This window comes from Neovison vison, chromosome 8, assembly GCF_020171115.1.
Source record: "Neovison vison isolate M4711 chromosome 8, ASM_NN_V1, whole genome shotgun sequence".
Taxonomy (NCBI): domain Eukaryota; kingdom Metazoa; phylum Chordata; class Mammalia; order Carnivora; family Mustelidae; genus Neogale; species Neogale vison.
Window position 1 is genome coordinate 23612220 of NC_058098.1, and position 14106 is coordinate 23626325.

Here is a 14106-nt window from a genome sequence, read left to right on the forward strand (position 1 = left end):
TTTTTTTTTTTTTTTTTTTTTTTTAAAGATTTTATTTATTTATTTGAGAGAGAGACAGTGAGAGAGAGCATGAGCGAGGAGAAGGTCAGAGAGCGAAGCAGACTCCCCATGGAGCTGGGAGCCTGATGTGGGACTCGATCCCAGGACTCCAGGATCACGCCCTGAGCGGAAGGCAGTCGTCCAACCAACTGCGCCACCCAGGCGTCCCAAGCTTTGCTACTTCTTAAAACATGAAAGCTTTTACAAATTTTTTTACTTCTCTGGGCCTTAGGTGCTTCAACTGTAAATGAGGGAGCTATTTCAGTAAATGTGCTTTCTAGATATAGGTTTTATTATTCATCCTGCTGAGAAAAAGAAATAGGGTTGGAAAGTGAGAATTGGGAAAAACTTCACAAAGAAGATGGCATTTCAGATGGTTATGAAAGAATAAGCAGGATTTAGACTGGCTCAGATAAGGAACAGACCAATTCAGGGAGATGGGAACAACATTAATTAGTTTAGATACAGAAGTGGAAAAGCACAGACCAGTCTACAGGCCAATACCAATCCCAAGTAATATTTTCAACTACTGCTAGTGTTTTTTCATAAAGTTACACATATTTAAGGACTATATTTTGTGCTATGTGTTCTGCCTATCCTTGTGCAGTTAAATTATCTTTATTCTTACTTGAGTGACAGTCATACTTGCAGTTTCAAAAAAATCCTTACTTCATAAAAATTTTAAACTACAAACTCTTTGGGAGGTCCCTGCCGAAATATTTGTGAAATTTTTAAAAATCTCCATCATTTGATATAAAATTAAATAGCAAACCAATTCAGTTTAGACCTTAAGCTACATTTGGTGGGCTTTAAGACTAAAAAGATAGAATGTTGGGGCGCCTGGGTGGCTCGGTGGGTTAAAGCCTCTGCCTTTGGCTCAGGTCGTGATCTCAGAGTCTTGGGATCGAGCCCCGCATCAGGCTCTCTGCTCAGCAGCGAGCCTGCTTCCACCTCTCTCTCTATCTGCCTGCCTCTCTGCCTACTTGTGATCTCTGCCTGTCAAATAAATAAATAAATAATCTTTTAAAAAAAGAAAAAAAGATAGAATGTTGAGGTCCTGAAAGTCAAATAAAGATGACTCTAGATTGAAGGACCTTTATCTTGCCCTCATCCAGCACCTGGATACAGATGAATTGTTGCAGCAAGAGTTACCTTCAAATAGAGATGTGCATGAGCAGCTCCTCAGCAGCCTTATGGATCTTGGCCAGAGTCAAGTTAACCCTCCAGACTTCACATTTGTTCCAGAGCCCACACTTGCTGATCAGTTTCAGCTCTTGATTGAGGCTATTTCCTAGAGGGTCTCCATGGAGCCACATAGGTTTTGTGACAAACCCAGCTCCTGACCACTATTGAGTTGGCTCTACTCTCCCATCTGTACCAAAGCATGGGTCCCAGGGACTGAGAAAGAGCTGTACTTGTAACTTTTTTATAAATGTAGGTATGTTTCAAAACTTTAAAGATTGATAATATAGACTAGGGAGGGATCATAGTTTGAATCCCAAATGCTGAATTTAAGTTTTATTCTACAAAAATAAGCCAGAAGGGCCACTAGATTAAAGGTCCCTCCTCTACCTCAAAACTTTTTACCTACTAAATCCCAAGCCATGAAGGAATGGAAATGATTTTTGCCAGAGTGGTCACCTGACTATCAGTGCCTACTGCTTGTCATATCACAAATGAAATGGAATGAGAGGCTAGTCCTCACTTTCACAAGCTTAAAATCCTTTAACTAGAGAGATCCAAACCACCCAGCATCTAAGGCCAGTCTTGGGGGACAGTGATCAAGGAAAACAAGAAAATGCCATTGCAGGAAAACATCAAAGGAATGCAAAAAAGAAGTAGGTATGGTCAATCATCATTTCCCAGAAATGGTGGATTTTGAGCTAAGTTTGAGAAAAGAGGCTAAGTGTGCATGAGAGGAAAGAAGGGCATTTCAGAAAGGATAGAAAGGTCATCATGTGGCTGCAGGTCTTGAATCTCTCTGCCTAACAATGCCCTTGGATGTGTGTGATATGTATGAGTATTACCACCACTGCATAGTAATAAATCTTTCCAGTATGTTTTCTTATCTTCCATCTAAGCTAATCCTCATGGCAATTTTTTGAGATAGGCAAGACAAGATTTGCTATCCCATTTGAAAGGTCTCAAAACCGAGGCTCACGGGGTGCCTGGGTGACTCAGAGGGTTAAACCTCTGCCTTCGGCTCAGGTCAGGATCTTAGGGTCCTGGGATCGAGCCCCACATCGGGCTCTCTGCTCAGCAGGGAGTCTGCTTCCCCTTCTCTCTCTGCCTGCCTCTCTGCCTACTTGTGATCTCTCTCTGTTAAATAAATAAATAAAATCTTTAAAAAAAAACACACACACACAAAAACCGAGGCTCAGAAGGGTGGCATAATTTGCCAAAGGGCACAAAGCAATGGTTAGGACCTCTGCCTGCAGATCCTCAGACTAGCTCTTTTATATATATATATGATCAAGAGATTGATCTTTTCAAAATGTCTGATATGTCATACTTCTAACTGAAATCTTCATTGGCTCCTTAGCACTTGTCAAAGCTGCAATTTTATATCTCTGTGTATGAAACACAAATTATTAATCCTCCCCAAAGTTTCTCCTCCCAGTCTTCTTCATTCTCTAATTCAAACTAATGAAAATTCCATTTTTCCTGATGCTCAGACAAAAAAACTTTTGAGATATTCTTTTTGTAAAAAAGATCTATTTATTTGAGAGAGAGAGCAGCAGAGGGAGAGACTCTCAAGCAGACTCCCACTGAGCAGGAAGCCTGATGTAGGCCCCATGATTCATGAGATCATAACCTGAGCCAAAACTAAGAGTCGGACACTTTACTGACTGAACCACCAGGCACCCCAAAAAACCTCTGAGATATTCTCGACTCCATTCTCTTCTACCCCACATCAAGTTCATCAGCAAATCCTACTGGCTCTGCCTTCAAAACATTCCAAAATCTGACCACTTTTCATAACATCTACCCTTACCTCCATTTTTATATTTTTCTTGAACTACTGTCGGTGCCTGCTTACTGTCCCTTTGCCTTCGCCCCAACCCCCTCATCCACTGCTCTCAAGGTAGTGTGCAGACTACATATGATAGATATCCAGTAGAAAATTGTTTGATGAGTGGATAAATGAGCACATCTCAGATGAGGAAAGGATGTTATTTCTTTGAGGTTTGCCCTTTAATGTCTTTAGCCTTATAAATTATAAATTGTAGTCAACATTTCCAAAGCTAGCCCTAAAACCTCAAAATAAACTACTGGTTAGACAAACAGCAAATTGAGGCCTGACTCACCACAAGTAGAAAACTGTCAAAGAAGCAAAGGTTATGTAAATAAGCAGTGTCTACAACAGAGAATATAAGTGTTCTGTCCAGAACAAGTTATAATTGCAATGTGACTGGCCATATCACTTCCACTCTCTAAGCCTCAAGTTCCTCATCTGTTAAACAGTGTTGTAAACCATAACCAGGTTCAAAAAAAAAAAGGGGGTGGGGGAACAAACATATAAGTACAGTATAAAGGAGACAGTTTATCATTAGAATAAATAGAAAAGTCTTAGGTATTGTAGGAGATTGTAAGTTGGATGGTAGCGTATGGCTGTCAATGGAACTAATGTAATCTTAGATATGTAAAGTTAGAACAAAGAATGGTAATAGTTCCCTGCCCAAGGCAGACCATAGCTAACATAGCTAGAATACTTCATTAGAGATACTGACCAACTACAGTGTATCCAGAGGAGACTGACATGGTTGATAAAGGAGTTTTTCAGGAAACCACATCATATAAGAAATCTGGGAATGTGGACTCGGTATTACCTCATCCATAAAATAAGAACACTAGATCAGATTAGGGGTTTTCAAACAGAGCTTTACAAATCGCTAGATGTTCCACATATATACCTTACAGGGACCTCAGTGACAGTGACAGTGACCTGGTGAAGAAGCCAAAAGAATGTGGTTCTGGTCTTCTCATTCATGTTTCAACCAGATTAACTCTGCTCTTGCCTGTTTCAGGTATAGGGCTCTTGGTAATAATGATAAAAATAGCTAACACACTGTTTACCAAGCAGTAAGCCCTTTACACAGTTTATTCTAACTATTCTTCACAATCATCTATGTCATAGAAACTGTTATTATTCCCATTTATAGAGAGGAAAATAATTGAGGTTTAAAGAGGTGAGGCAGAGCACTTGGGTGGCTCAGTTGGTTGGGCAGCTGCCTTTGGCTCAGGTCATGATCCCAGGGTACTGGGATAGAGTCCTATGTTGGGGCTCCCTGCTCAGTGGGGAGTCTGCTTCTCCTTCTCCCTCTGTTCTTCCCCTGCTCATGTGCTCTCTCAGATAAATAGTCTTTAAAAAATAAAAAATTAAAAGGGACGCAACTTCTCCAACTAAGAAGTATTAGATAAAATAAGGATTGAAATCCAGGCAGAGTCCAAAGCCTACTGTTGTTAATCACTATACATACAATTTTTATTTGAACAAAAGGATTCTAATGCCTTAAAAACATTGAAAATACTGAATTAGATGATCTTCAAGACATCTTCTAGATTTAAATTTTTATAATTCCATATTCAGCCTAGCAAAGGGATATAATAACTGCCTTCAAATATCACAAAATAGGATTATTTTATGTAGCCCTAGAAAACAGAAGGAAAACCAAAGGAAGAGGATTGAGTGGAGAGAAAGTTATAGTGAGGGAATATATCTAAGAACTTTGTAGCAGAGATGCCCAACAATGGGACAGATAGTGAATGAACTCTGTAGTTCCAAAATCAGAATGATCATACATGGAGATGCTAGTGTTCCAAAATCAGAATGATCATACATGGAGATTGTTGGGGATGGAGATATTGGGGCTACAATTCCTGCTTTGTTTAGGAAGTGGACTAAATGACCTCAAAGGAGGGGCACACTCGGGTGACTCAATCGGTTAAGCATCCACCTTTGGCTTGGGTCATGATCCTGGAATCCCAGGATCAAGCCCTATGTGGGGTTCCCTGCTCAGGCCGGAGTCCCCTTCTCCCTTTCCCTCTGCTCCTCCTCGTTTGTGTTCACTCTCTCTCAAATAAATAAGTAAAATCTTTTAAAAATTAAAAAATAAATAAATGACCTCAAAGGATTAGAACTGAGAATCTCAAATTCTCAGAGGTTTAAGGTATCAGACACTCAGGATCATTTTCAGTGCCCAGTTTCTCTCAAACCAAAACCAAAAAGGAAGGCCCATCCTCATCTCCATGCCTTCTGTACTTAGAGTTTGTACCCTAAAGCAAGAGCCCATGCTCCTATCTGACTATCTGCTACCTTTAAGAGACAAGAAGTCACCACTGGGTTCCTACCCTACCTCCAACTTCTCCCAGTTGCCCTGTCACTGCAGTTCCTCACATATGGGACAGCAATTCTAAAGGTCAGTGCTAGAAGTAACTTCAACAAGTATCCTTTCATCCCCTACAGTTTATAGGTGGGAAAAAGAAAGCTCAGAGAAGGGCATTACCTAAAGCCATTCTCCTCATTGTTTACTAAACACACTGGTATAAGAGTTCTGGCCTAGACACAAACTGAAGAAAGTTGACAGGAGCTCAGGACACTGAATCAGGCTTCAAGACAGTTTCCATTTATTACATTCTTAGTATCACATATATTAGCATATATAATAATATACTAATCTATAACAAATGATAATACACATCTATTATTCATATCCCACCTACTTCTAAAAACTGAACAGTGACTTGGACAATATAGCCTACTTGTCTCATTTTTACCACTTCAGGGAATTCTTTAAGGCATGAAGGGTCATGAAACTCAGGGAGAAGTGAAAGAAACAGATTAGAGATTCACCCTAAACATGAAATCCTGCTGCCCTCCTCCGCAATCTGCCTACCTGATTCAAACTGGAGAAAGCCTGTTCCCAGCAACAGTTATTTCCTCACATACCTCCACTGGCAGAAAGTATATGCTACCAGCACTAGTACTGCCCCCAGACAAGGGGTACAGACTCTCTACCTCAGCCCTTTCACCCCCAACCTTCTGAAATCCTGCCTTTATTTCACCATCTCAAACAGAAACCCAGCCCACCTATGGAGTCACCATAAAGTCCCTATAGGTTGCATCAGAACTTCTAAAAACCACTTCCTCTTCAGAAAAAATCATAGACTCCTGAACTATATAAGAGGCAGAAGAAGGACCTTGCAGAGTATCTATAGTTAATCCTCCACCACTCCCAAAAAGGGAAAGCCCAGAGAAGGGAAGAGATGGTCTGAGGCCATCTTCTTTCTTAAGTGTTTTTCCATACCATGTATATTTTAATTAGTAAATACACCATTGTGAAACCAGTGAAGACATAGAGGGAGGACAAAAAAGTCCTTCCCTTCCCATATCACTGAAAGGAATTCCAGGACATGGACCTAGGTAATTAACAGAGCCCTTCCATATGAATGCTAGGACAGTACACACTTTGGGATCTGGCTTTCCGTATCACCTTGACAATCTTCTCCCTGTCAGAACATGGGCTTATCTCACTTTCCCACCTTCTCAAAGACACATACACATACCTCACAGGTATCTGGAGAATTCTAAATATCACACTCTGGAATTCATACTTGGGAGCACACTTGGGATTCTACGAGCAGTTTCTGTCCAAAGGTCACTCCTAAAGTCACCTGCCTCTCAGAAGCTCTGGTTTCTAAGGAAGAATTAATAATAGCCCAAGGCTACAGGGCAATGATTCAGCAGAGGATGAGAATTAAGAAGGCACATAGATGATGACAGCTAGAGGCAACTGAAAACAAACAGTGGAAGGAACAGACTATACTAAATTTCATGTGTTTTGAAGACTGGGGTCCTCTTCTGGAATAACCTAGAGATTTAGCAGTTAGTATAAATTGCCAGAATCATAGCCATCAACCACTCTTCCCCCCCCTTCCCCACAAACCCTTTAATTAATCTTGCTAAGTCTTCTACAGTCCCCTAGTGTCTCTTCAACTAGCCAGTCCCCACTCCTTGCACTACCCCTAACATCCCTCACTGACTATCTCTCCCTGAATGCCTATTCTAGTAACTTTTGTCACTAATCACCTTCTCACACAAATGCATTAAGCCCCTACTAACACCTCTAAGGACACACTAGGAGGAAGAAAGTACAAGAGAGGTTGAAATCACTTATTTAGAGGGCAAATTTAGCTTTTGGATCAGATGAGCATGTGTCTTTGAAAAAGGTAAAATGTTATATAGAGTAAACGGAATATTGACTCTTCTCAACTTTATCTCTCCACCAACACATGAAGTTACCTATGTTTTTTCTTTTCTCCAAATTACTTTAAAATTTCATCTTTCCATTCCATTCCCACCAGCAGTAACCCAGTTCAGGTACCTCTATCCTGGATAATAAACTCCAAGCAATCTGGCTTCACACTCCTATTTTCATATGTATCCAGATTAATCTTCTTAAACCCAGTTATGACCACATCATTCCCCTGCATATAATCCTTTCACAGGTCTCCAAAAAATAGTCAAGATCTCCCATTCCTGGACCTCATCTACTGTTGAAGATAACCTTGACTCCTCTTTGTCTCACTCTCCATATCCAATCCAAGTCAGCAAACTCCATGGGCTCTTCACTCAAACTAGATCCAGATTTTGACCACTTCTAACCATCTTCAAGATACTACTATGGGGACGCCTGGGTGGCGCAGTTGGTTGGACGACTGCCTTCAGCTCAGGGCGTGATCCTGGAGTCCCGGGATCGAGTCCCACATCAGGCTCCCAGCTCCATGGGGAGTCTGCTTCGCTCTCTGACCTTCTCCTCGCTCATGCTCTCTCTCACTGTCTCTCTCTCTCAAATAAATAAAATAAAATCTTTAAAAAAAAAAAAAAGATACTACTATGGTCTAAATCACCAACATTTGCTCATCTGATTTCCAAAATACCTTCCTAATTGTCCTCTCTGCTTCTACTCTTGCCTTCTATCTATTCTTTTTTTTTTTTAAAGATTTTTATCTATTTATTTGATAGAGAGAGATCACAAGTAGGCAGAAGGCAGGCAGAGAGAGGGGGGGAAGCAGGCTCCCCACTGAGCAGAGAGCCCGATGTGGGGCTCGATCCCAGGACCCTGAGATCATGACCTGAGCTGAAGGCAGAGGCTTAAACCACTGAGCCACCCAGGTGCCCCGCCTTCTATCTATTCTGAACACATAAGACAGAAAGATTTTTTTTAATATTTAACACATTTTTAATGGGCATCTACTTTTTTTCCCAATTTATTTATTTTCAGAAAAACAGTATTCATTATTTTTTCACCACACCCAGTGCTCCATGCAAGCCGTGCCCTCTATAATACCCACCACCTGGTACCCCAACCTCCCACCCCCCTAGACAGAAAGAATCTAAATACATCAAATCATCATTTTTGTGCTCAGTCCAGTGATTCCCTATTTCACTATAAATAAAACCTGAAAGCCTATATTGACTTTCAGCTTCTACATGATCTAGTGTCCTGCTGACCTTATTCCTAATATTCTCCCTTTTTCTAGTTCACACTGCTTCAGCTCCACTAACTTCCCAGCTAGTCTTCAGCCAAGCAGCAGCACATTCCTACCTCAGGGCTTTTGCACTTGCTCTTCCGTGTACTTGGAATATTTCTCCTTCCCAACCCAAATATCCACATGGCAGACTCCATTTCCTTCCTAAATGTCTGCTCAAATGTCACCTTTATCAGACAGTTCTTCCCTTATCAACCCCCATTCTTTGTTGCCATTCCCTTTTCCTTTATGCCATGCTGTAGTTTTCTATAGCACTTATCACTACCTGTTATATATTTACCGGCTTGTTTGTTTATTGTCTCTCTCCTCAAGCTGAAATATAACCTCCATGAAGGCATAGATATTGTTCAGAATAGTTCCTGGTATGTAGCAAGTTCACAAAAGTATTTATTGAATGAATAAATTGTTCCCTCTATGAACTCTTCACTCCAGACAAATTTGGTCTTCTCTCTGTCCCAATATAATATAATGATGGCTAATATTTATTGAGTGCTTTCAATGTGCCAGGAATTGGACACATCAGTTTGTTATACTATTCAATCAATAATTCTATGAAATGGAAACTTTTATCCACATTTTACAGTTGAGGCTACAAGAGATTAAATAATTTATACAAAATCATACAGCTATGTAGGGGCAGAAACAGGACTCAGGTTAGCCAGACACCAAAACTTATTCTCCTGTTATCATACTGCCTCCTTACATGCTTTCTCCCATCTGTGAACTTTTTGTGTAAGTGGCTCTTTGCAATTTGGGCCCCATTATTGCTTTACAGCTGATTTATGTAGGCCCATTTTATGTTCCAAAGATAATGTCCATTCCATGACACCAAGATCTGGGCCATTAACATGTGATAACACATTTTATCTCATATTTGTAAGCAAATGAATTTAAGGTTAATTCAAATTAATTTGACTAATAAGCAAATTACTCTTTTCAACTATCACAGCCTAGTGATGGACAACTTGAATAATGAAGTAGGATCATCCGGTGAAGAAAAGAATAGCAGACTAGGAATGGGGATATCTGGAGATTGGTCTCAACTCTGTCTCCAACCAGGTATATAACCTTTAAGCAAATCACTTAGCCAACTGTGTCTTTAATCTATCCATCTGTAAAAAGAATTGGCCTAGATGGAGTCTAAATGATCACTTCAAGTTCTAAAAATACTATTATTCCACGAACATCTACAATGCGTCAAGCCAAAAGTAAAAGGCCAAATTCTTCCTTAATATGGTTCTAAGAGCACTATTTCCTCTGTGCATTATTTCGGAGCATGCCCCAAACAAGCAATGAGCTATAAATGTGGTTTGCTAATGCCACTAGAGCTATATAAATGACATAGTTTAGGTTGAAAAGAAAGTCATATTATGGCACCCTAAGAAGTTTATCAACTGGAGTAAATCATGGAAAAGATGTTATTTTAAAAAGCATTAATAGGGGCGCCTGGGTGGCTCAGTGGGTTAAGCTGCTGCCTTCGGCTCAGGTCATGATCTCAGGGTCCTGGGATCGAGTCCTGCATCAGGCTCTCTGCTCAGCAGGGAGTCTGCTTCCTCCTCTCTCTCTCTCTGCCTGCCTCTCTGCCTACTTGTGATCTCTCTCTGTCAAATAAATAAATAAAATCTTTAAAAAAATTAAAAAATAAAAAGCATTAATAAGGGTGCCTAAGTGTCTCAGTCAGTTAAGAAACCGACTCGATTTCGGATCAGGTCATGATCTCGGGGTTCTGGGATCAAGCCCCATATCTGGGCTCTGTGTTTCAGGATTCTCCCTCTCCCTCTGCCCCTTCCCTTGCTGTGCATGCAGGCACTCTCTCTCTCTTAAAAAAAAATAAATAAAACTTTTTTTAAAAAGGGAATTAATAAAAATTTGAGCAGGAAGAAGGCAGACTCCAAAACAAAATTTTAGAATAAATGAAGGACTTCAAAGAATGATATGATACAGAGTTTGAAAAGTATTGAGAACATGATAAAGGCAAATGCAAGTAAAAAATGGCAGGCAATTTTAAACTTCAGAAAAACAAAAAAGGAAATGCATATAAGGAAATGCAATCATAATATATTACTCTTATGTAAACACTGGTTTTAAATTAACTAAAAAACACAGCTAGATAGATGAGAAAAAGAAGTGGGAGTAATATATAAAAAGCAAATTCTCATCTATCATAATAGGAAGTCATGCTTTCTAAAGTATGCAGTATAAACATATTACTTAAAATGTGGAGGTAAAAAATGGGAAATAACCAAATATCTGGCCTATTTGTGCTTTACTTTTTTATAACAAATGTGATTTATTTATAGCTTGGTTTTACTTTATTATTAACATAAAATAAACTGAATAATAATGTCCCATGTGGTACTTGTCTCATATTCCTCTACCCCTATTTCCTTAATATATTAATATATGACCATCCAAGTAATATATTAATATACTGACCATCCAAGATCTTTAAAAATTCTTGTTGGTTGAGTGACCAATGTAAAAATGGGTTAAGATGTCTTGTTGTGGGAGTTACAGAATTTTGTACTAGATACAAATTTAGAAATTATATAGTCCAGTGCTTCCCAAATTGGTATCCATGGAATACTGATGCTTATAATATTAATAGCATGCTGCAAAAAGTGTCTGGAGCTCAAATAAAATTGAGTAATACCATGTTTAAAAAAATTAATCAGGTATCTTTACTGTAGGAATTCTAGGAGGCTTTACTATTAATACACACTAGAAATCCCACAAAAGCAATTTATTAAATAGTGTTTCTCAGACTCATTTGTTTCAAGAATTAAACCCCTGCTATTATCTCTAGTAACGAGTAGTTTCTGAAGCATTCTTTTTTTTTTTTTTAAAGATTTTATTTATTTATTTGACAGAGAGAGATTACAAGTAGGCATAGAGGCAGGCAGAGAGAGAGAGGAGGAAGCAGGCTCCCTGCTGAGCAGAGAGCCCGATGCGGGACTCGATCCCAGGACCCTGAGATCATGACCTGAGCCGAAGGCAGCGGCTTAACCCACTGAGCCACCCAGGCGCCCTGAAGCATTCTTTAGAAAACACTGATCTAGTCTACTACCCTCGTTTTACAAATGTGAAAAGAAAAGCTCTCTAGATCCTGTTCAGGTCTGGATGGTGGGGGAACTAGAAAGAAGGGCTTCAGGATTCTGGAGCAATCTCCAGTACCTGAACAAGTCCGGCCTATGTTTTCTCAGACTTTCATCACACACCTGAACTACTTCAAACCAGGAAACATCAGACACAAGCATCTTCTTTATGTATCTTTAAAGATTTTCTGATACCTAAGGAACTTAGCAGGTGAACCCAGTGTCAGCCAGAGCTCAAGCCATAAAGTTCCAGGACAGGAGCTAAAGAAAGTCCCAACAGACATTAAAGACTAATTCGATGGCAAAGTAACCCCAAACTGAGCAATGGCAATGTGAACAGACCACTCACATTTGTACAGTGTTTTCCAATAAGTAAATAAATGCTTTCACAACATCATCTCATTTGATTTTCATAACAATCTAATGAGAAAGGACAAAGGTGAAATTATTATCCCCGTTTTATGGAAGAGGAAATGGACTCTCAGAGAGTTAAATGCCTTGCCTGTGTTATATAGCCAATGAATAGCAGAGTTGAACTCACATTAGAGCTCTTATCAATATGTCAAACAAACTGGGCAAATTTTGACTAAGTACCAATGAACTCTCCCATGAAACATCCAAGCTACTCCTACTGGCTCACTTAAAAAGAAACAGATCAATTCTCAAAGTACTCAGGGATGGAGGCAGAAACAACACCCCAAATACTGGAACTTCAAGGTTCTATTTGGGGGGCTCTCTGCTCAGCAGGGAGCCTGCTCCCCCCACCCTGCCTGCCTCTCTGCCTGCTTGTGATCTCTGTCAAATAAATAAATAAAATCTTAAAAAAAAAAAAAGGTTCTATTTGGGTTCAGTATAGTAATATCACTTATAAGCTATGTTGCTGGAAGGAGGAGGTCTTGAAAAGTACCCACCGTGCAGGGGGACACCTGGGTGCATAGGTAGGTTAAGCAGCTGACTCTTGATCTCAGGTCTTGGGTCTTGGGGTCATGAGTTCAAGCCCCATGTTAGGCCCTGCTAGTGTAGAGCCCACAAAAAAAAAGTTGGGGCACCTGGGTGACTCAGTCAGTGCAGCAACTGACTCTTGGTTTTAGCTCAGGTCATGATCTCAGGGTTGTGAGATCAAGCCCTACATCAGGCTCCATGCTCAGCACAGTATCTGCTTAAGTTTCTCCCTCTCTCTCTGCCCAGCCCACCCTCTCCAACCCCGTGCTAGCACACATTCTCTCCCTCAAATAAATCTTAAAAAAAAAAAAAAGTTCCCACTGGGGAGGCAGCATAACTTAGTGTTACCAACAAGGAGCCACACAGACTTGGGTTTGAATCCCAACTCTACCACTTATTTACCCTATGACTTTCTTCATTATTTCAACTCTCTGTGCCTCAGTTCTTCACCTATATTGCAAAGCTACTGAAAAGCTAATGTTAAGAATTAGAGGGATAACAGTGTCACAGTTGTGAGTGTAGACTCTGTAACTGTACTACCTGGGTTTGAATGTCAATCCTACTTCTTACTAGCTGTATGGCTTCAGATAAGTCACTTAACATCTTAGAATTTGTTTTCACTCCTGGAAACTGAGGAAAACAGTGCATTCTTGGTTGTTGTGATTATCAAATAAGATATTTGTTAAGCATTTGAGCATAGTGTCTGACACCACTGGGGAATGTCATTGAAGAGACGTGAATGCTGATTTACCTGACTGACCCATGAGTTGGACCTTGGCACTTGGAGACTTCTTACCCCCTTCCATGTCCTTGGAATGTGGGTTCCACTTGCCTTTCATGCTCCCAGAGGCTACTCCAAGGACACAGCCTTGCAATGTAGTATTGAAAATACCTGCACAGTACCAAGTCCACTTAGGACCTCTTTACAAACTTTTAAGATTTGGAGGGCACGTGCAGTGATCCATTCATCTTGCTGCTGCCTCAAACAAGCTTAGTACATAAGTTCTCTTTGCTTATTAAAACTGCCACCTACCAACCTGGAGTGGCCTGCCTCTTTCTTCAGTCTACCCCTGCCCTCTGTTTTTTTTTGTTTGTTTGTTTTTTTAAAGATTTTATTTATTTATTTGACAGAGAGAGATCACAAGCAGGCAGAGAGGCAGACAGAGAGAGAGGAAGAAGCAGGCTCCCCGCTGAGCAGAGAGCCCGATGCGGGGCTCGATCCCAGGACTCTGAGATCATGACCTGAGCCGAATGCAGCGGCTTAACCCACTGAGCCACCCAGGTGCCCCTACCCCTGCCCTCTGTTAATGGGAGCCAGTTTCACATTACACCAGGGAAATTCCAGAAAGGATTATGAACCTACAGGTACTATAGCTCACGCAGAGATAGTGATGACAACAGTGGTCCCGGTAGCGAAAAACTTAATATCCATTTCGTCCCAAAGCAAAATGAGAAAGAATGATACTCAGTCCTGTTT

At 40.3% G+C, this 14106-nt stretch overlaps 1 protein-coding gene across 1 annotated transcript in view; it reads right to left on the minus strand.

The window, feature by feature from the left end:
• Positions 1–14106, minus strand: part of ACSS2 (acyl-CoA synthetase short chain family member 2) — a 51568-nt gene that overhangs the window by 29175 nt on the left and 8287 nt on the right. The gene's annotated exons all lie outside the window — the stretch shown is intronic.